At 36.1% G+C, this 21905-nt stretch overlaps 1 long non-coding RNA gene across 3 annotated transcripts; it reads left to right on the top strand.

Moving 5' to 3' along the window:
• Positions 1-694: 694 nt before the first annotated feature.
• Positions 695-21684, top strand: LOC149546041 (uncharacterized). Of its 3 annotated transcripts, XR_016354312.1 has the most exons (4): positions 695-943; positions 5152-5178; positions 5331-5434; positions 21483-21684. It is a non-coding gene; the product is annotated as an uncharacterized LOC149546041 (long non-coding RNA). The 3 variants fall into 3 exon arrangements; XR_016354311.1 differs by having other exon boundaries at positions 5152-5434; XR_016354313.1 differs by lacking the exon at positions 21483-21684 and having other exon boundaries at positions 5331-5532.
• Positions 21685-21905: the final 221 nt, after the last annotated feature.

The raw sequence follows: 21905 nt of genomic DNA, 5'->3' as shown, positions 1-21905 counted from the left end.
CATAGGAAGGAACTTTAGGATAAACTACCTTCCCAAATCATGTAGGAATCATGTAAGTATGAATTTAAATATATTATATTAAATTTAAGACCTATTATTTAAATAGGCAAAAAAATTTAAAATGATATAACTTACAAGTTTCACAATAACCAATAATACTTTTAATGCATAAATAAATCATTATAAATTTCTAAATATTTGATATGACTATTATTTTAATATAAATATTATTTCAATTTTTTAAAATTACATATATTATTAAATAGTAATAAATAAATTTCTACTACATTCTCTTATGTATTTATTTTTAAAATATTTTTTTAATATTTAAGCAATAATAATTTACCTTTAAATTAATAATAATAAAAGTTTATATTGCTTATTCATGGAATAAAAAATCTGAGAAACACATTTTTAATAAAAATCTTAGAAGAAACACAATTTTAATAAAAATCTTAGAAGATTTTCAAATTTCGAAGGTAATATCGGACCGTTACCAAGAAGCCGGCAAACTAGGAAAGGAGCGGAGCACTTTTTAAAAAATCTGAAAAAAACATAGATTTTCAAATTTTAAACGGTAATATCTGACCGTTGCCGAAAAGCCCGGAAAAGAGGAAAGGAGTTGAGCAGAAGATGATAAAATAGGAAACTTTGGGCAGTATAAGTAATTCTACATCCTACGAAAACAACGGAATACTTTTTTTGTTTGATTTTATTCTCTTGTTTGTTCTTTGTTTTTCTTTTGCATTTGTGTAGGGTTTGTACAGTGTGCACACTGGTCTGTTTGTTGGTCTGTCTGGTCTATCTGTTCGTCTGTTTGATTGTTCATGTTTTCTATTTTTGTATTTTGTATTTATTTGGGTTTTGGATTTGATTTGTATTTATGCAGGAAGAACAGAGGAGTGACGAGGAAGAACAGAGGAGTGGCGAGGAAGAACAGATGGTATGTATCAGACTCTTTTGAATGTGAATAGAAATAGGGGAAGACATGATATTGCAATTTTAGTTAAGGAATTCAAGTATTTAATATTGAAACAATGTCCAAGTCCAAATAAATAGCATTTTGCTCAGAATTCTAATTCCTTTGTCTAGTATCCGGTGTACCTTCGTTGTCCGAATATATCTGAAACTTTGCAAAACTTTTAATGTCTGTGAATTGTTTTAAGCCGATGTCAGTGTTATTTAGGCATACAGTTAAATAACATATACATTTAAAGATTACAAAAAAATCTCTTAAATGTGTGAAGCGGCCATAGGATTTCGTGAGGAAATGATATATTTAACAACCATTTCATCCAGAAAGACGAAATGGTTGTTTTCAGTTGCTTGTTTTAAGTTGTTTCCAGTTAAGAGCGGATCTGTCCAATTCTCTGTCCCTTCCTTTGACCTACCACTTTCTCGACATGCGTTGCTTAGAGAAATTTCATAATCGTGTTGAAATTAAGATCAGAGTTCTACGATAAATTTAACAAACAAATCCCATAGATTTCCCAGATGTTTAATTCCTGCAATATTTTTGAGAAGAATTTTCTGTTTCTACTGTCAACTTTGAACTATGTTGTGTTTCTGCCAGAGTTCTTGAAGGTTACTCTCGTTAAACTAACAGCTTCTTTTGTAACCTGTCCCTGTTCCTTTGTTACCTGCCCCTGTATTTGAATCAAAACCACTCAATTTTGTGTGCAAATCATTGTGTGGCAAATTCATTTAGGAAGCTGCCGGTGATCTTGACAAAATTCAGAGATTACACGGGGATGTCCTGCTTGAATGTACTTTCCAAAGAGATACAACTTTCTATTGTTAAATGGATTCTAGCTCGAAAAAAGGTTAACAAGATGCCACTGCATGAAGCTGCTAAAATCAGCAATCTAAATCTCGTCAAACTTCTACTAAAAGGGAGTTCTAACTGCTGTTTCAGTAAGTTAAAGTTTACGGATGATCTCGAGGACCTTATAGATGAGGCTATCTCAAACCAGATCCTCTGTTTGGCTTCTTTTTCTCTAGAAAAGATTTTATAGATCCTCAAAGGATTCTGAGATAGAACCAAATCCTCAAAGAAACCAGCTCCGGTCTCAAATTTTCGCTATATATTAGTAGTATTGGATGTTTTGATGTTTGGATGTATCCAAATGAACAGCCCGAGCCGATTAGTTGGATTAGTCAATTGAGGAAACTCTCAAGGAGGTGTTTCGATTAAATTGCATTGCTCTTTGAACTCACCGTCAATTATTAAAACAGTTTTTCTCTGATAGGGTTTTGATGTCGCTTTGGGTAACCTGCTCGACTGGGCAGCAACCCGACCATTATAGCTTCCTCAAGACTTTCGATTCCGATTTTGCAAACAGACCAGAAAACATTGGAGCGGCAGCTGATATTCGGTTGTACGATAGAAATGACATCAAAAGTCTTCAAAAGTGGCACCTACAGAGGGGGATGAAAGCCTCATTGATGCCTTTGGATAAGGTCATTGTCTTGGCTAGGATAGCCCAAACATGCTCTTTCTCTAGGTTAATGTTTCCTATGTGTGCGATATGCTTGGCAACACAACGAAATGCAATCAACTGTTTAACCAATGCTTGAGAAATTTTGGTCATTGCAATAGAGGAAGTGTGGGACTAGTTTGACACAATGTTATCGCCTGAGATATAATAATCATGGATATATGCATAACATGTTTTCTGAAGAGACATTAAACTTTCAAGACAATGCATCTGTGTAAGTCTCTCAGAAGAGCGCCTACTCAAGACGTTGCATTTATTATAAGTCGCTTGCAGAGATTATTCCACTTGAACTTAGAAAACTGTCTAGCACCTAGAGTTCTCCATCTTGAAACCCTATTTGGCTCAAGGTTCAATCTGTGTAAGTCTCTCAGAAGGGCGCCTCAGCTGTTGGCGAATGATTTTGAGAAACAGGTGATGCCTAGAGTGGAGTACTTGATAAAAAAAATTTGCATTATAAAACGTTCCGTTACATTTGAGCGAGTTTTGAATGAGGTTTTAAAACTTACTTCGGCTCATGTGGAAAAGAAAACTATACATATGGCTAGTCTTGGTCTGGCAGAGGAGGAAATCTCTCAAATTCTTTAGAGACATTAAACTTTCAAGAATAGTCATCCTCCAGTGCATGTGTCAATGTGGATATCTTCAAACAAAGTACATCCTCAATTTCGATTATTGTTATTGTACAGCCTCAAACTCATGTTTCTCAAACTGGGCATTATAGCTTCCTCCAAGGAATTCGCAACTCCCATTCTCAAGACTTTCAATTCCGATTTCTGATATTCTGCTGTACAATAGAAACGACATCACCATGTCTTCCCACTGGCCCTAAATTTTCCATTTATTGACCCCTAAATGTCTTCAAAAGTGGTAGCACTTCAGAGAACAGCAAGTTAGTCTTGCTGTAGATGTGGGAGAGTTTCTCAATGTCTCCACTTCCAATGTTGTTGGACAGATGACGCTCAGGATGAGATTGTTTGATGCTCTAGGGAAGGTGGTCGTTTCAGGATTGGGGAATCTGATTCCATTTCATTGCCCCTTCCTTTGACCTACCACTTTCTAGACTTGCGTTGCTTAGAGAAATGTAACTCTGAACTTTGTTGTTACTCTCGCTAATCATAATTCTTCAGTAAAGCCCTGGACCTAATTGGGACTTTTTTTGAAGTCACAAACCATGTGAGGAAACTACAGGAAACTGGCTAGTTTTTGCTGCGTTACTCTCGTTAATTATATGCCCCTATTCCTTTGTAGGCTGGGAAGCATAGCCTTGGGAGGGATGCAATTTGTGTTGATTATCTGTCCATGTTCCTGTCTTAATTAATTCTGTTAAACTAACCGCCCCCTTTCTTGGTGTCTTCTTTTGTCGTTACGAATGCTTGTCAAGTGAGGCTAGACATTGCTTTTATTGGCTCTGTACACTGCTATCAGATTCCTTGGAACCTTCCTTTGAACCTTCCTTGGATGCTTGGTATGGAAGTATCTTCCCCTCTGTTTGGCTTCTTTTTCTCAAACCAGATCCTCAAACGAACCTGAGATGCTCTTAAAGATTTTATACTAGTACAGAACCAGATCCTTAAAAGAACCTGAGATAGAACCAGTTCCGGTCTCAAATTTTCATTATATATATCCACCATTACAATTAATAGTATGATCCAAATGAACAGCCAGAATCGATTATGGATGTTTTGATATTTCTTCCATTTAGTCCCTCCCTGCTATCAGTTTCTGTAACCCTAGCCTTGGTAGCTAGTTTTTACTTACTAGTGAACGGAGAAAAGGCTAGTTGTGCCCTTGTTTGTCTGCCCATTTTGGTCCTTTGAAGCTATACCAACCCTGGTTGTTTACCTAATACAATCCCAGCTACCTTGGCACCTGCATTTGTACTACTTTCCCCCTTTCTTGCTCTATGTTTATTTGGCAATACAGGCATTTTAGATGTTGTAGCCTTCGATCCATTAACTATTGCTAGATTTGCAGGCATGTTCTTGGTTGCCTTCTCTTTCTTAAATTTGTCTTTGAATTTTGAATCTCGTTTGGAAGGTTCCTGCTGATCTCTACTTCCTAGAATTGGAACATCCTGAACCAGCACTGCAAACTTGGGGTTCTTAGGGCTTCACATGTTTAAATTCCTCCAATGGTCTCTTCTTCCTCATTATCCAAGACCAACTCTACGTTATATTTACCCTAATTCAAATTTGGATTATAATAGGTGGCATCGATGTTTTTTAATTGGGTTTCCATAATCACACTGTTCTTATTAACAATGGTCGATTGTAATGTGAAGTCTAATTATCTGATTCCAACATTGAATTGTTTTTTAATTGGGTTTCCATAATCACATTGTTCTTCTTAACTGGGTTCTTTCATTGGTTACATTGAGAATTGCATTTGAATTATCCTTATGGTATTAAATTAATAATGACCTCTGATGTATGTCTACTATATTGTCACAATTATTTCTCTTAAGTTTTGGTTACTTAATTGTTCATTCTATGTTGTCACTCACCCATGTTTTTTCTAATGAAAATCATATACTTCTAACAATTCATAGTAATCTTATCTCAGCTTTCATAATTTTTATCTTAATTGTAAGAATGTTTTGATTTTTTTTCCATGTCTAATATATTTATCTGTATTGATTTTTATGTTCTTGCAGGAAAAGCTCCCAGGAAGACATTCAAAGGTAATTTCTCATTTTTTAAGTTTTATATACATGTTAGGTTGTACATTTAATTTATACTACAAATCTTCAGATCATTATATTTTGTTGTATTTCTTGATTAAGTATTTGTCAAGTTATGAAATGCTCACTACAACAACTTAGAGAATTTGTAGCTATCAGAACTGTTGGTGGCTTGATATAATGAAAAGAAGCTGAAATCATTGAAGTTGATGTGCTTGGTGCTCTTGGTAAGAACAAAAAAGAGACACGACACTTGGTATGTACATGTTCTTTATATTTAAAGTATTATTGATGACATTTAATTCAACTACCTACCCTTCTTATTAATGAAATTACAATTCTTATTGAAAATAATACGCTGAATGGCTGGCTTGAAAATTTATTTGCTATAGTATTATATCATGTTTTCTTCTCTAAAAGATACAAGACAAATATAACAATAGAAAACTATAAGATCTTTAAATAAAATGGTTTTCTTACTGGCTAAGTCTAGTAGCATCATAAATTTAATTTCTATATAGATTTTAGATTTTCCTACATTTATATTTAATTGTATTGATATTTGTTGCATTACAATGATTGATTTATAACTAAATTGACAATGATTGGATGGTAGAATTACACAAGATTGTCAAGTATTTGATAGCAAGGATCCTCCAAGTCCCAAGCAATGTTTTCAGCTAGTTATTTTTTACCAGTATGAAAAGTTTGAGCATAAGGCTAAAGTTGCAGCAAAGTATGTGATTGGTTATTTCTGATTTCATTTATACTATTTTTATCAAACATTGATCTAATAGTTTTTGTAACATGTAAAAATATAATGTTTAATAAAAAAATGTTATTGGAAGGGGTTAAAAGCCCCTTCAAAGACTAAAAAGAATGCCCATTGGCCATGGTCATTCCTTAGAGTCTTTTTTTTTGACAGTTTAAAGAATGGTCAATAGGCCAATGTCATTCTCTAAGGCATGTCTTGTGTCTCTTGCATTTCTGTGGTTAGTTTTTAATTTCCTAATATTAATGTTAATATTAAAGTTGTCAATCACAATCTCATATAAAGAAATGCATCACTTATGCAACACATCACAAGACATAAGTATATTATGAAACCAACTTGACATAAGTATATCACCATAATAATCTGTTAGTTTTGACCCATGACATATGAACATTGTTCATAATGAACAATCATAAATTACCTTTCCAAAAAATATTGAAAGATAATTAAGAACTCACTTTATGAATGTATTTTACACAAAGCAATGTTTACATATTTGTTAAATGCATCTTTTTCATATTGCAAATGATAAAAAAAAAATTGCACATAATAAAACAAAATCAATAAAGCTGGGCTACTTGACAATTACATATTAACAATATGACAACACATAAACTTTAATAAATCTGCATATTCAATCAAGGCATTGTAAGAAATCATAAAATCATAAAATATAACCAATTGACAAGTATTATAAATAATATAAAATAAACACATTCATAAAGTGAGTTCGTTTAATATAAATAATAAAATATTAACACTTAAATATAAATAATATAATAAAATAATGGGTGTCTTGTCAAGTCAGGTGGCGTCATGTCGTGTCATGTCGAGGTTGTCTTAGGTCACTTAGGGGGAGGCCACATAAGCTTCCACCTTCACGTGGTTGGCCTTGTTAGTATAGAATAAATATTCTTGAAGCTAAGAGAAGCTTGTTTGTAATTATAAATCTTGCTTATATCATTTGACATTGTGAGATTGTAAAAATAATGTTCCTTAATGTTTGTGTTTTTAGATCTTAAAGAATGATCAATAAGTGATAAGTGAAGGCCATTATTTAAGGTATGCCCCTTACATTTTTATATATGAATTGCAAAATTTTGATGTTAATATTAAAGTTGAACTTGACATAATCATATCACCATAATAATCTGCATGTTTTGATCCATTAAACAATCATAAATTACCCTCCTAAAAGCAATATTAAAAGATAATTAGGAACTCACTTTATAAATGCAATCTTAGGATTAAACCACAGACAGAAATAACAATTACATGCAAATATAACCAATAATAGAAAATAATAGATCACACAGAAAAGAACACAAGACACCAAGGTTTAACGTGGTTCACCAAATCCTTGGGCTATGTCCATCAAATAGCAAGTTCGATATCATTACGATCTAGTGATTATAACCTAATTACAATCTGTAATCCCTTACAGCTCAATACCGCCGTAAGAACCAATTTCACATCACAACTTTTTAATGAAAAATACCTAACCCTAAGCCCTTTTATACAAGTAATTTTATGCCGCTTTAGGGTTACAACATGTCGGCCACAACGTTGGCCACATATGAAGTATGTACAGTACTTTCCTAATCAATCACCACAAACTAACAATCTTCCACTTGGGGACTGTTCACGCTCCACAATAAACAACAATCTCCTACTTGGAGACTGATCCTGTAGCTATGCTACTACTCCATGAGGCTCCCACTAGATCAAACCACCTTGGACTCTATTGTTCTTTTATTCTCCCTTGTTACTACCTTTGTCAACATATCTGCTAGATTGTCATTTGTATGTATCTTCTCCAGTTTTAACTATCCATTCTCCAAAATTGACCGAATGAAATGGTACCGCAACTGTATATGTTTGGTCTTTTAATGCAAAGCTGAATTTTTTGCAAGATGAATGGCACTCTGACTATCTGTAAACAAATAATAATTCTTTTGAGGATGTCCCAATTCTTCCAAGAAGAATTGAAGCCATATCATCTCCTTGGCTGCCTTGGTAGCAGCAACATACTCTACCTTTGGAGTGGATAGAGCATTAATCTTCTATAATGTCCCCATTTTAGCAGTTGACCAAGTGTGTGTGCGTTAGCCTTGTTCTACATGGTCCCGAGGGCTAACGAAGGGTTTAATGGGATCTTGGAGTGTTTTGGCCTAGTCATTTCCAGTTTGGGCCAAAACGAAGTTGATTTACTCAGTTTCAGGCATACTTACTATTTTTAGTAAGTCGGCAGGACACAGTGCAGGTCAATTTTGGTGATTGGATTCGATACTCCTCGGTGAGAGCTTTCCGATGAGCTATCACTCGCATTATTCGGAGTTCGATTGCTAATACATTTTAATGCCTGAAGTTTTATTAAAGTAATGTCTAATTTAATTGTAAAATATTAAAGTGTTACTTTAATATTTATTTTATGGTGATGTGTACCCAAGGGAGACATAAGGGGTATTTTACTATATGTTTTATATTACACATCTTTTATCCCACATTGCCCATATGAGTTGAGCGGACCCGTGGGAATAGAATAAAAGGAAGCATCTGTGGCTTCATTAGGCAGGTTGAATATGAGAAGAAATTGGTGTGTGAGTTGCAGCTTTGTTCTTGGCATTTGAGGACGTCTATCCTCTTTTGTAACATTCTAGACGTCATTCTCTTGGGGTTTGGCCTTTGGAATTCTTTCTTATTGGCTTCATTATCAGGCAGTTTAGTTGCATTTTCGGCTACAGGCAGATTTGATATTTTGCTCATATCTTCTTCACTACTTGTCCGACGCTTATGCTGCTTGGAGGGAATGGTATTATGAAGGTAGTGGACTGATTGGAGAACAAAGTATTGTAGCAACAAGTTCGTAAGCATGGGCTGGAGTATTATGACAATATTGCTGAAGTAATTAGTGAGTTGATAAATCTGCCATGTATTTGGTTTTATGAATTCTGAAAATAACATTTTATTAGCAGCAGTTCATTTCCACTTTGCATATTATTGTAGTTTCTTTCTTGTTTATGTTGTATGATACCAATTCCATGCATGAAACACAACAAACAAATAAACGTTTGATTTTCGGAGTTATAAGGGGTTTTAAGAAGTTGAATGCAAACTGTTTGACATAATTCCTTTCAGCAATTTGGTTTAGTTTTTTGGGACATCCAGGGGTGCCCATTACAGTGGTATCAGAGCTATAAGTCCTGCCATCCTGTGGAGGTCTTATAGGGAATTTGGAACAGCCGGATAGAGAGAAAAAGTAAGTAAAAAACACAGGCTAAGCATTTATGTTTGAGCATGCGACAGGGGTCTTATAATTTCCGCGATACCAGAGCAAGACAAAATAGGATTTCAGACTTGCAAAGCAAACAGTCTAGTACATCCGTGCAGGGGGACATTGAATTCAACCATACAGACACAGAGGAGATATTCTGTGATCAGGACAATAATATGGGTGATCGAGATGACAGGAATACAGGATTAGGCGGAGGCAAAAATGCTGGTCCAGATCAGGAGGAGGTACTATTCCGACAGTTACTGGATACATTAGAGCAGGGGCAGCATATGCAGCAGGAGCAGAATAGGCGAATGGACATGATGTTGCAGCTCATGGCTAGACAGATGGGTGTCAATATTAATCCAGGTGATGCCAACAACAGAAACAATAACAACGAGGGAAACAATAACAACGGGGGAAACAATAACCATGAAGGCCAAGGCAACAACAATGGTCCTGAGAATAACATTAATGGTAATAATGGACACGGCAACAATGGGAATGAGGCTGATAACTTTAGACACGTTGCACGCCCAGCACGGACTGCGAGCTCGAGACCTCTTCTACCCACTTTTCCACCCAGAGATCCAGTTCATCCAGTAAACGAACCGCAGATTACCGAGTTACAGGATCAGTTCAGGAGGGATTGGGAGGCTAATGGACCAGAGTTTCAGGCAGATATTTCTCTTAGAGATTATATGGACTTGAGGATGAGACACATGCCTAAAGCAGGAGGGAGGAATCAAACCTTTGAGCTAAGGAAGAAAGTTGGAAAACTTTCTTTACCTTATTATGATGCTTCAGGGAAGATGACTGCACGAGCTTGGGTGCAGAAGGTAGATACATACTTGCAGCTAAATCCTATGCCTGAGGAGGAGCCTATCAAGTATGCGGCTATGCACTTGGATGGCGTTGCACATGAATGGTGGCATCATGGCATGGTGACTTTGGGGCATAATCAGATTACATCCTATGAGGAATTCACTGAAACATTGATTGGGAGATTTGACACTAAGGATCCCGAGTTACATTTCAAGGAGCTAGCACAGTTAAAATAGTCAGGTTCTGTGGATGCTTACATTGCCGAGTTTCAGCACTTGTCTGTACTTGTTACTGATATCTCTCCTAGGAGATTGGTGGTGTTATTTTGTGATGGTCTTGCTGATCCATTACGAGGTTGGGTGAAGGGACATGATCCACTCACGTTAGCTGAAGCAACTAAAAAGGCACGAGATTTAGCCCCTTCGGTATACAAAGGAAAAAACCATTCAACAGATTCTTCCTACCGCAAGGACAAAGACAAAAAATCATTTCAGAAAGAGTATAGCAAACCCAAAGAAGGATCAAAAGGACTAGACAATGAAACCTTGAATGAACTTCGAAAGAAGAAGCTGTGCTTCCATTGTAGAGAGCCTTGGGACTTATCTCATAAATGTTCTCTCAAGGCTAAGGCAAATCAAATGGAGTATTTTTCAGCAGAAGAGTCAGAGTCAGAAGGGGAGGATCAGCACTCCGATTCAGATGAGGGCAACACTATAGAGGAGAGCAACATTCCTAAGGATGATAGATCGTTGGCACGCTTGACAGGGGCCCAAAAGGCAATCACATTTAAGGTTAGGGGTACTATCCAGGGGCAGAAAGTGATATCTCTTATTGACACTGGGGCTACACATAACTTCATAGATGCACAGTTGGTAGCCAGGAGAGGGTTACAGACAGAGGAGCATGATGGGTTTAGAGTCATGGTGGCTAACGGTGATAAGTTATTATGCACTCGGAAGATATCTAATCTTCGCATCAAGTTTGGAGATGGCTACGAGTTGGAGGATGAGTTCTATGTTGTGGACATGGGAGATTATGATGTCATCCTCGGCATGACATGGATGGCTTCACTAGTTGAGTTCACACTCAATCTAGCGAAATTGGAGATGAGATTCCAGCATGAGGGGAGAACTGTGGTACGTAGAGGGCTTTCAGATGGAGGTTGCAGAATAGTGTCCTTGAGGAGAATGCAGAGACTTTTTCGTCATGATGACATAGAGTGGGCGGCAGAGTGCCACATTATGCCAACTTCACCAAAGCCACAAGAAAAGAGTCATCCACTAGATGTCCAGAAGATACTCGATAGACACGCTAAAGTATTTAGCGATATTCCTCATGGGGTTCCTCCTGACAGAGGGATGGAACATGTTATTGAGCTCGAGGAGGGAGCCAAACCAGTTATGATTACTCCCTATCGTCATCCTAAGAAACACAAGGATGAGATAGAGAAGGCGATTAAGGATTTTTTGGAGATGGGGCATATCAGGCCCAGTAAGAGCCCTTTTGCTTCAGCAGTAGTATTGGTAAAGAAGAAGGATGGGACGATGCGCATGTGCATCGATTATAGGGCACTGAATAAGAAAATAATTAAAAACAGGTATCCCATTCCTAGGATTGATGAGTTGATTGATGAGTTGCATGGGGCATGCTTCTTCACCAAAATTGATTTGTGATCCGGATACCATCAGATCAGGATGAGAGCAAAGGACATTGAGAAAACAGCCTTCCGATGTCACTATGGCCACTTTGAGTTCATGGTTATGCCATTTGGTCTAACCAATGCACCTGCTACATTTCAAAGTTGTATGAACCAGGTATTCAGGAAGCAGCTGAGGAGATTTGCCTTGATCTTCTTTGATGACATCTTGGTCTTCAGTAAGACCTGGGAGGAGCACTTACATCATCTAGAGGAGGTGTTATCTATTCTGGAGAGAGAGTCATTGTATGCCAAGGAATCTAAATGTGAGTTTGGCATGACTGAGCTCCTTTACCTGGGGCATATCATTAGTGCAGATGGCGTTCGGGTTGATCTCGAAAAGATTAGAGCTATTGTAGAATGGCCTACTCCCACAAACCTTACACAGCTTAAGGGATTCTTTGGTTTATGTGGTTTTTATAGGAGGTTTGTTAAGGGATTCTCACAGATTGCTACACCCTTGACAGATCTTACCAGGAAAGGAGCCTTCGTGTGGACAGGGGCAGCACAGAGGTGTATTGAGCATTTCAAGCAGGTAATGTCTTCATGTCCAGTTCTAGCTCTACCGGATTTCATGAAGCCTTTTGAGCTTCATTGTGATGCATCAGGTGATGGGATTGGAGCAGTATTGATGCAGGAGAAGCATCCCATTACATTCGAGAGTAGGAAGGTCCGAGGAGTTGAGAAAAGTTATTCTGTCTATGACCGGGAGATGTTGGCCATAATGCATGCATTGGCCAAATTTTGATCATATTTGGTAGGTGGACGTTTTGTGATCAAGACTGATCACAACAGTATTAAATATTTCATGAGCCAGCGTGATCTTAATGACCGGCAACAAAAATGGGTGACTAAATTGCAGGCTTATGACTTTGACATAGAGTTTGTCAAAGGTAAGAAAAATGTGGTGGCTGATGCCTTATCTAGGAGACCTCACTTATGTGCTCTGGCAGAGATTTCAGGAGATTGGAGAGATCGGATTATAGCAAAGTATGTCGGAGATGCTTGGGCTTCTGGATTGATTTCAGGTACCATACAGGATGATCGCTATGAGGTGATAGATGGATTGATCAGAGTTCAGGACAGGGTTTATTTGATTCCGTCATCACATTTGAGAGAGGCGATACTAAAGGCATTTCATGATGCACCCACAGCTAGACATCCGGGGGTCTTCAAGACCTACAGGCAGATCCGAGAGCGGTTTTCATGGAAAGGGCTCAAGGATGATGTTCAGAGGTATGTCAGGGAGTGTGTGGTTTGTCAACAGAATAAGGGAGAACACACATTTCCTGCAAGTTTATTACAGCCCTTGCCCATTCCTCATAGGAAATGGGAAAGTATTTCGATGGACTTCATCACTGGTTTACCACGAGTACAGGGAAGGGATTGCATCTATGTGGTGGTGGACCGCTTGACGAAGTTTGCTCACTTCATTGCTATTCCGTCCACTTACACAGCAGCACAAGTGGCAGAGCTTTTCTTTAAAGAGATATTCAGGTTACATGGGTTGCCCAGATTCATTGTCAGCGACCGGGATAGTAAGTTTATGAGTGTTTTTTGGCAAGAGTTGTTTAGGTTGTGTGGTATAGATCTTACACCTAGCACTAGTTATCATCCACAAACAGATGGGCAAACAGAGATTGTGAATAAATGGGTGAAAGGATATTTGAGGAACTATGTAACTACACAACAAAAGGCTTGGATCAGATGGTTACATATGGGAGAGTATTGTTATAACACCACTTATCATATGTCCATCAAGATGACTCCTTTCATGGCACTCTATGGTTATGAAGCACCTAGCTTCATGGATTTAGTTTTGGGGGACAGTAGAGTGCCCAAAGCCAAAAACTTATTGCAGGATAGTCAGGACATCCTGAAAGTGCTCAAAGAGAATATACAATAGGCCCAGAATCAACAGAAATTGTATGTTGATCAGCACCGAATAGAGCGCAGCTTCGAGGTAGGGGATATGGTTTACTTGAGGCTATAACCATATAGACAGTCATCGCTCAAGAAGAGCGGAGCTGAAAAGTTGAAACCTAGATTTTATGGTCCATACAGGGTGATTCGCAAAGTGGGCAAAGTCGCCTATGAGCTTGAGCTTCCAGAGGGCAATCGAGTGCACAATGTGTTTCATGTGCCTAGGCTTAAGAAAGCCATTGGTCAGAGTGTAGTGCCTTCTGCAGATTTACCCCCTTTGGATGAGGAGGGGAAGCTTGTGTTAGTACCTGAGGCTATTCTAGATACCAGAGAGAGGAAGCTTAGAAGCAGGATAGTGAAGGAGTATTTGGTCAGATGGAAAGACCTGCCAGAGGAAGATTCTACATGGGAGAGTGAGCAAGTTATTCAGCAGGCTGGACTGAGATTGCTTAAGGACAAGCAATTTCAAGGGGGGCGGACTGTAATGTCCCCATTTTAGCAATTGACCAAGTGTGTGTGCGTTAGCCTTGTTCTACATGGTCTCGAGGGCTAACGAAGGGTTTAATGGGATCTTGGAGTGTTTTGGCCTAGTCATTTCCAGTTTGGGCCAAAACGAAGTTGATTTACTCAGTTTCAGGCATACTTACTATTTTTAGTAAGTCGGCAGGACACAGTGCAGGTCAATTTTGGTGATTGGATTCGATACTCCTCGGTGAGGGCTTTCCGATGAGCTATCACTCGCATTATTCGGAGTTCGATTGCTAATACATTTTAATGCCTGAAGTTTTATTAAAGTAACGCCTAATTTAATTGTAAAATATTAAAGTGTTACTTTAATATTTATTTTATGGTGATGTGTACCCAAGGGAGACATAAGAGGTATTTTACTATATGTTTTATATTACACATCTTTTATCCCACATTGCCCATATGAGTTGAGCGGACCCATGGGAATAGAATAAAAGGAAGCATCTGTGGCTTCATTAGGCAGGTTGAATATGAGAAGAAATTGGTGTGTGAGTTGCAGCTTTGTTCTTGGCATTTGAGGACGTCTATCCTCTTTTGTAACATTCTAGACGTCATTCCCTTGGGGTTTGGCCTTTGGAATTCTTTCTTATTGGCTTCATTATCAGGCAGTTTAGTTGCATATCCGGCTACAGGCAGATTTGATATTTTGCTCATATCTTCTTCACTACTTGTCCGACGCTTATGCCACTTGGAGGGAATGGTATTATGAAGGTAGTGGACTGATTGGAGAACAAAGTATTGTAGCAACAAGTTCATAAGCATGGGCTGGAGTATTATGACAATATTGCTGAAGTAATTAGTGAGTTGATAAATCTGCCATGTATTTGGTTTTATGAATTCTGAAAATAACATTTTATTAGCAGCAGTTCATTTCCACTTTGCATATTATTGTAGTTTCTTTCTTGTTTATGTTGTATGATACCAATTCCATGCATGAAACACAACAAACAAATAAACATTTGATTTTCGGAGTTATAAGGGGTTTTAAGAAGTTGAATGCAAATTGTTTGACATAATTCCTTTCAGCAATTTGGTTTAGTTTTTTGGGACATCCAGGGGTGCCCATTACATCTTCTGTAACCTAGAAACCCAGCTCATGGCTGCCCCGCCAACAGTAAAGACATAACTTGTAGTACTCCACCTGGTATCTATATTCCCTGCCAAATCTGAGTCAACATAGCCCTATAAATCAGTAGTAGAACCCCCAAAGTGTAAACACTTATTGGATGTTCCTCTCAAATATCTAAGAATCCATTTGACTGCATTCCAATGCTCAATTCCTGGATGACTCATATACTGGCTAACAACTCCCACCGCATGTGCAATATCTAGCCTAGTGCATACCATAGCATACATCAAGCTTCCTACAACTGAAGCATTAGGTACCTTGGACATCTTATCCTCCTCTTCTTGTGTCTTGGGACACATCTCCTTAGTCAACTTCAAATGACCAGGTAAAGGTGTACTGACAGCTTTAGCATTCTCCATAGAGAAACATTGCAACACCTTCTCAACATAATCAACTTGAGATAGTGTCAATATTCTGTTCTTCCTATCTGTGCAAATCTTCATACCAAGGATTTGTTTTGCTACCCCCTAATCCTTCATAGCAAATGCATGTGCTAATTGGTGTTTCAACCCCTTAATGTGATCCATGTTAGACCCAACTACTAGCTATGATCATCAACATATAAACATAAAATAATGTAGCTAGCATCATCCAACCTCTTAAAACAAACACAATGATCAGAATGACACTTGCTATAGCCATGCTTATACATAAAACTGTCAAATTTTAGATACCATTGCCAAGGTGCTTGCTTCAAGCCATATAAATTTTTCTTCAATTTGCATACTAAGTTCTCCTTACCTTTGACCTCAAATCCATGTGGCTGAGCCATATATATCTCTTCATCCAAATCACCATGAAGAAAAGTTGTTTTAAGATCAAGCTGCTCTAAATGCAAATCTTCAGTAGTTACAATACTTAAAATAGTACGAATAGAAGTCGTTGTAACAACAGAAGAAAATATCTCATCAAAATTGATTCCTTTTTTTTGTGCAAATCTTTTTACAACTAACCTGGCCTTAAATCTATTCTTATCTCCTTCCTCTTCTTTCAGCATGTAAACTTACTTAATCTATAAAGCCTTTTTACCTACAGGCAACTTGCATAAATCTTATGTCTTATTCTTCAGCAAAGAGTCCATTTCGTCTTTCATTGCAGACTCTCACTAAATCTTAGTATCATCATAACATTTAGGTTCACCAGCATCAGTTAATAAAATAGAATACAAAGAGGGAGAAAATCCTTCTGGAGGTCTAATGTGCCTTGTTGACCATCTAACATGCATTGGTGTATGTGGTATTTGTGGTTGCAGTTGTTGCACATCATGAGGAATGGCTAGAACATCATCTTGTGGAGTATCATCCAGCACTACATAATCATCTTCTTTCTTCTCATGTTGTTGCAACAGATCTTTGTACAACACATTCTCATTGAATATAATATCCTTGCTTTTTATAATTTTATGATTTTCAAAATCCCAAAGCCTATAACCAAATTCATTAATGTCATATCCAACAAATACACATTTCTTTGACTTAGCTTCTAGCCTGGTTCTATTTTTAGAATCTATGTGAGAAAATGCTTCACAACCAAAGGTTTTGAAAAAAGAATAACTCACCTTCTAACTAGTCCATGCTTCCTCTAGAATACCACAACCTAAAGGAGTAGAGGGACCTCTATTAATCAAATATATAGTAGTATTGACAGCCTCTGCCCAAATGTGTAAGGGCAACCTAGCATGCAACCTCATGCTCCTTGCACGTTCTATTATAGTCCTATTCATACATTCAGCCACTCCATTTTCCTGTGGAGTCCTTGGAACAGTTTTCTATCTATGAATATCATTAGTGGAGCAATAATCTTTAAATTCATGACTGCAATACTCACCACCATTATCAAATCTGAGACATTTTAATTTCTTACCAGTCTCATTTTCAACCAAGCATTTCCATTTCTTAAAAGTTTAGAATACATCAAATTTTTGTCTAAGGAAATAAACCCAGACTTTTCTAGTTGCATCATCAATAAATGTAATATAATAATGAGAGCCACCAAGGGAAGATACCTGACTTGGTCCCCATACATCTGTATGCACAAGCTCTAATTTCTCCTTTTTGTTTTCCTTCTCAGTCTTCACAAAACTCACTCTCTTTTGTTTTCTACATACACAACTTTCACAGAAATCCATATTAACACATTTCAGACCTAGTAAAACTTTCTTTGAATGAAGTACTTTCATACATTTCTCACTTATGTGCCCAAGTCTGTTGTGCCACTGTGTTGTATCAGAATTTTACAGTAGCTATTTGTTCTCCCTGCTCAACTGTGGCAATTGTTCCTAAACATTCATTTTTCTCTAAAACAATTAAAGTAGAAGGAACAATGTGACCTATACAAAAATATAAGATGCCTACTTTTACACCTTTTTCTACTACAAGGGAACCTTTTGAAACCTTCCAATTTTTATCATTAAAAGTAACTACACAACCCTCATCACCAAGTTGCCCTGCCAAAATTAAATTCTTACTCAGCCTTGAAACATGTCTTACCTCATATAGTAGCCAATGATTCTCATTCTGCAACTTGATCTAAATTTTTTCCTTTCCAACAATCTAACAAGGTTCATTATCCCCAAAATAAACAAGTCCAAAATCTCCTTGGATATAATCAATGAAATAACCTCTATGATGTGTAGCATGAAAAGAAGCACCAGAATCTAAAACCCATGAATCATCAACACTTTCTAAAGATAGAAGCAAAGCATACTCTTTGAATTTTTCACTTACCACATTTGCCTCCTTGTCTCCATTTCATTTATCTCCTTCATTTTTCTTTCGATTCCAACAACCTTTCTTTTTGTGCCCTAGTTTCCCACAGTACCAGCAGTCATTCGGTCCTCTCGATTGAGACCTCCTCCCCTTTGACTTTCCTCTTGATTCCACAATTTCTAGAGTTACTTCCTCTCTCAGTCGCTCTGCCCCTACTTTGTGCATTCAAAGCACTTCCTAATATAGATCCACCTAAGGTTTTCTTACGAGTTTCCTCACTCAAAACAGCACCGATCACATCCTCACATTTTAGGGTACTAGATCTAGAAACAAAATTACTCACAGCCATTACCAAGCCATTCCAGCTTTCAGGCAAAGAACACAAAGTCAAGAGAGCCTTAATTTCTTCATCAAAATTGATACCCAAAAAAGATAACTGACTAGTAATAGTATTAAACTCATTTAAATGATCTACAATAGATCCACCTTCTGCCATTTTTGTATTAAATGAACACTTCATGAGAAATACCTCATTTGAAGCAGAGGGCTTTTCATATAGTTTCGCTAGGGTTGCATCAATTCTTTTGTTGTCTTCACTTTTGTAATATTAAATGCCACCCATGGTGCCAAGCATAATTGAATGCTTCCAAGTGCCTTTCTGTCCAAAAGATCTCATTCATCATTTGATATAGATCCTTGATTCTTGGCTTTGCCTTCCAACAACTTCCATAAATCCTTCTGATAAAGATAGTCTTCCATTTGCATCTTCCATAATTGGAAGTTCTACCTGTTAAACCTGACAACCCTCAGCTTACCCTCATTTTCCATTGCTCCCACTCAACGCTGAGACTCCCACTCAACTGTGAGACTTTCCTGGAAAGGATAACTAAAAAAACAACCTCGCTTTGATACCACTTGTTAGGATTAAACTATAGACAAAAATAACAATTACATGCAAATATAACCATAACAGAAAAATAATAGATCACACAGAAAAGAACACAAGACACCAAGATTTAATGTGGTTCACCCAATCCCTGGGCTACATCCACCAAACAGCAAGTCCGATATTATTACGATCCAATGATTATAGCTTGATTACAATCTATAATCCCTTACAACTCAATAATGCCACAAGAACCAATTTCGCATCATAACTTTTTAATAAAAAAATACCTAACCCTAAGCCCTTTTATACAAGTACTTTTATGTTGCTTTAGGGTTACAAAATGTCTTCCATATGTCAGCCATGGCCAAAAAAAAAATTCAAAGAATTTATGAATTATGTACAGTACTTTCCTAATTAGGCTCCACACTAAACTAGCATGCAATTCATACATGTTTACATAATTGTTAAATGTACTCTTTTTTTCATACTGCAAATGACAATTTGTTTTTGCATATAATAAAGCAAAATTAATAACGTTTGACTAGTAGACAATAACATATTAGTTAACATTATGAAAATACACAAACATTAATAAGCATTACATGTAATTTTAAATAATATTAAAAAACACATTCATAAAGTGAGTTCATTTAATGTAAATAATAAAATATTAACACTTAAAAAATAATATAAAATTATGGGTGTCTTGTCAAGTTGGGTGGCACCATGTCATGTCGTGTCATGTTGGGGTTGTCTTAGGTCAATTGGGGGGAGGCCACATAAGCTTCCACCTTCATGTGGTTGGCATTGTTAGTAGAGTATAAATATTCTTGAAGCTAAGAGAAGCTTGTTAGTAATTATATATGTTGCTTAATCATAAGATATTTAAGTTATATCATTTGACATGGTGAGTTTCCAAAAAATAATGTTCCTTAAAGTCCATTTTTTTAGAGCTTAAAAGAGAGTCACTAGGCAAAGGTGATTCTTTAAGACATGTTTATATAATATTTTTATAATTTTGATGCTAACGTTAAAGTTGAACTTGACATAAATATATCACCATAATAATCTACATGTTTTGACCCATCACATGTTAACATTGTTCATAATGATGAATCATAAATTACCTTCCTAAAAACAATATTAAAAGATAATTAGGAACTCATTTATGAATTTAATTCAGACACAACATGTTTACATAATTGTTAAATGCATTTTTTTTCGTAATTCAAATGACAATTTGGTTTTGCACATAATAAAGCCAAATCAATAAAGTTGGGCTAGTAGACAATCACATATTAACATTATGACAACACAAACATTAATAAATATTACATATTCAATCAAACCACTGTAAACAATTATAAAATTATAAAATGTTACTATTGATATGTAATGTAAAAAATATTTTAAAAGCATGTTCATATAATATAAAATAATGGACGCCATATTAGGTGGGTGGCATTATGTCATGTCGAGTCTAAGTCAATTAAGGGAGGTCATATAAGCTTCCACCTTCACATGGTTGGCCTTGTTTGTAGAGAATAAATATTCTTGCAGGTAAGAAAAGCTTGTTTGTAATTATCTATATATATATATATATATATATATATATATATATATATATATATATATATATATATATATATATATATAACTTTTTCATAACATATTTATGTTATACCATTTGACATGGTGAGACTCTAAAAATATAGAAAGCTATGATTGTAGAGAATAAATATTCTTGAAGGTAAGAAAAGCTTGTTTGTTTATATATAGCTTAATCATAACATATTTAAATTATGAAAGTTATACCCATACATAATTTGCTCACAATTTTTTGAATGGAAATTCTTAATCTATGTTTTGTTTTGTATCTCCTTTGTTGGAGGTTGACATGACTTAAACTTGCTAGTTGCTATGGTTTGATCCAGGCTGGATTCAGCCCCGCTAATTTATGAGATTTTTTCCACATGTAAATAATTTATTAATTATTTTAAAGATTTAATTATGATATTAATAAAATAATGACATCATAAATTTAAATTCTTGAAGTGATATTCATGGGAGCACTAACTTCCTTAAATCTAGGAGCTGAAATTTTAAAGTTGAAACAAATAAAAAAAATTAATGGGACCATTCACCTTTAAATATTCCTAAAAACTCTCAGTAACACCCATTCCATTTTTAAGCACCCCCCCTCCATGGAACCTTGACCTAATTATGTCTTAAATTTAAGAGTTCGTGTATTTCGATTTATACCAATAAAGAAAGCTCCAATTCTACAACTTCCAAAACATATTACTTCCAACTCAATTTATTAAACACAATCAAATACTATGGATTTAAGTAAAACATCAAGCTACTTTGAAATATTTTACTTCAATTATTAAGGAATCTTTAAATATGATTGATTTTCTTCCTAGTTGAATTATTATTTTCCTAAAGTTAATTTCTAGATAGATTTTAGAATTGCCTACATTCATATTTTACTTATTGGTATTTGTTACATTGTAGTGCTTGATTTTTAGCTAAATTTATAATGATTGTATGACAGGATTACACAAAATTGTAAATGATGCAAGTTCATGACCACCCTGGGTGACTTCAGTGTACAAAATAGTGAATCTTGTTGTTAGCCAACCTCTCTTGGAAGAGACAATTTGTTAAGGATTTGTTAACAAGGACCCTCCAAGTTGCATGTAGTGTTTTCAACTACTTATTTTTCACCATTATGAAAATTTTGAGCACATGAATAAATTTTTTGGTATGGATTCATAACAACGGAGTATGTGGTTGGTTATTTTTCATTCTTTCAATACTATATTGATCAAATTGATCTAATAGTTTTTATAACTTGTAAAAATACTACACTTAATAAAAGAAAGTTATTGGAATAGGTTCAACCTCTTCAATTTGCTTCTTAGGATAATCATTTGATACAACAACTTCATCATGTGACTCATGATACTTATACAAA

This window comes from Cupressus sempervirens, chromosome 7, assembly GCF_028749045.1.
Source record: "Cupressus sempervirens isolate cs-2001-9-10 chromosome 7, ASM2874904v1, whole genome shotgun sequence".
NCBI classification, from domain to species: Eukaryota; Viridiplantae; Streptophyta; class Pinopsida; order Cupressales; family Cupressaceae; genus Cupressus; species Cupressus sempervirens.
The sequence above is the reverse complement of the archived record's forward strand: the minus strand, read 5'-3'. Positions and strand labels throughout refer to the sequence as shown.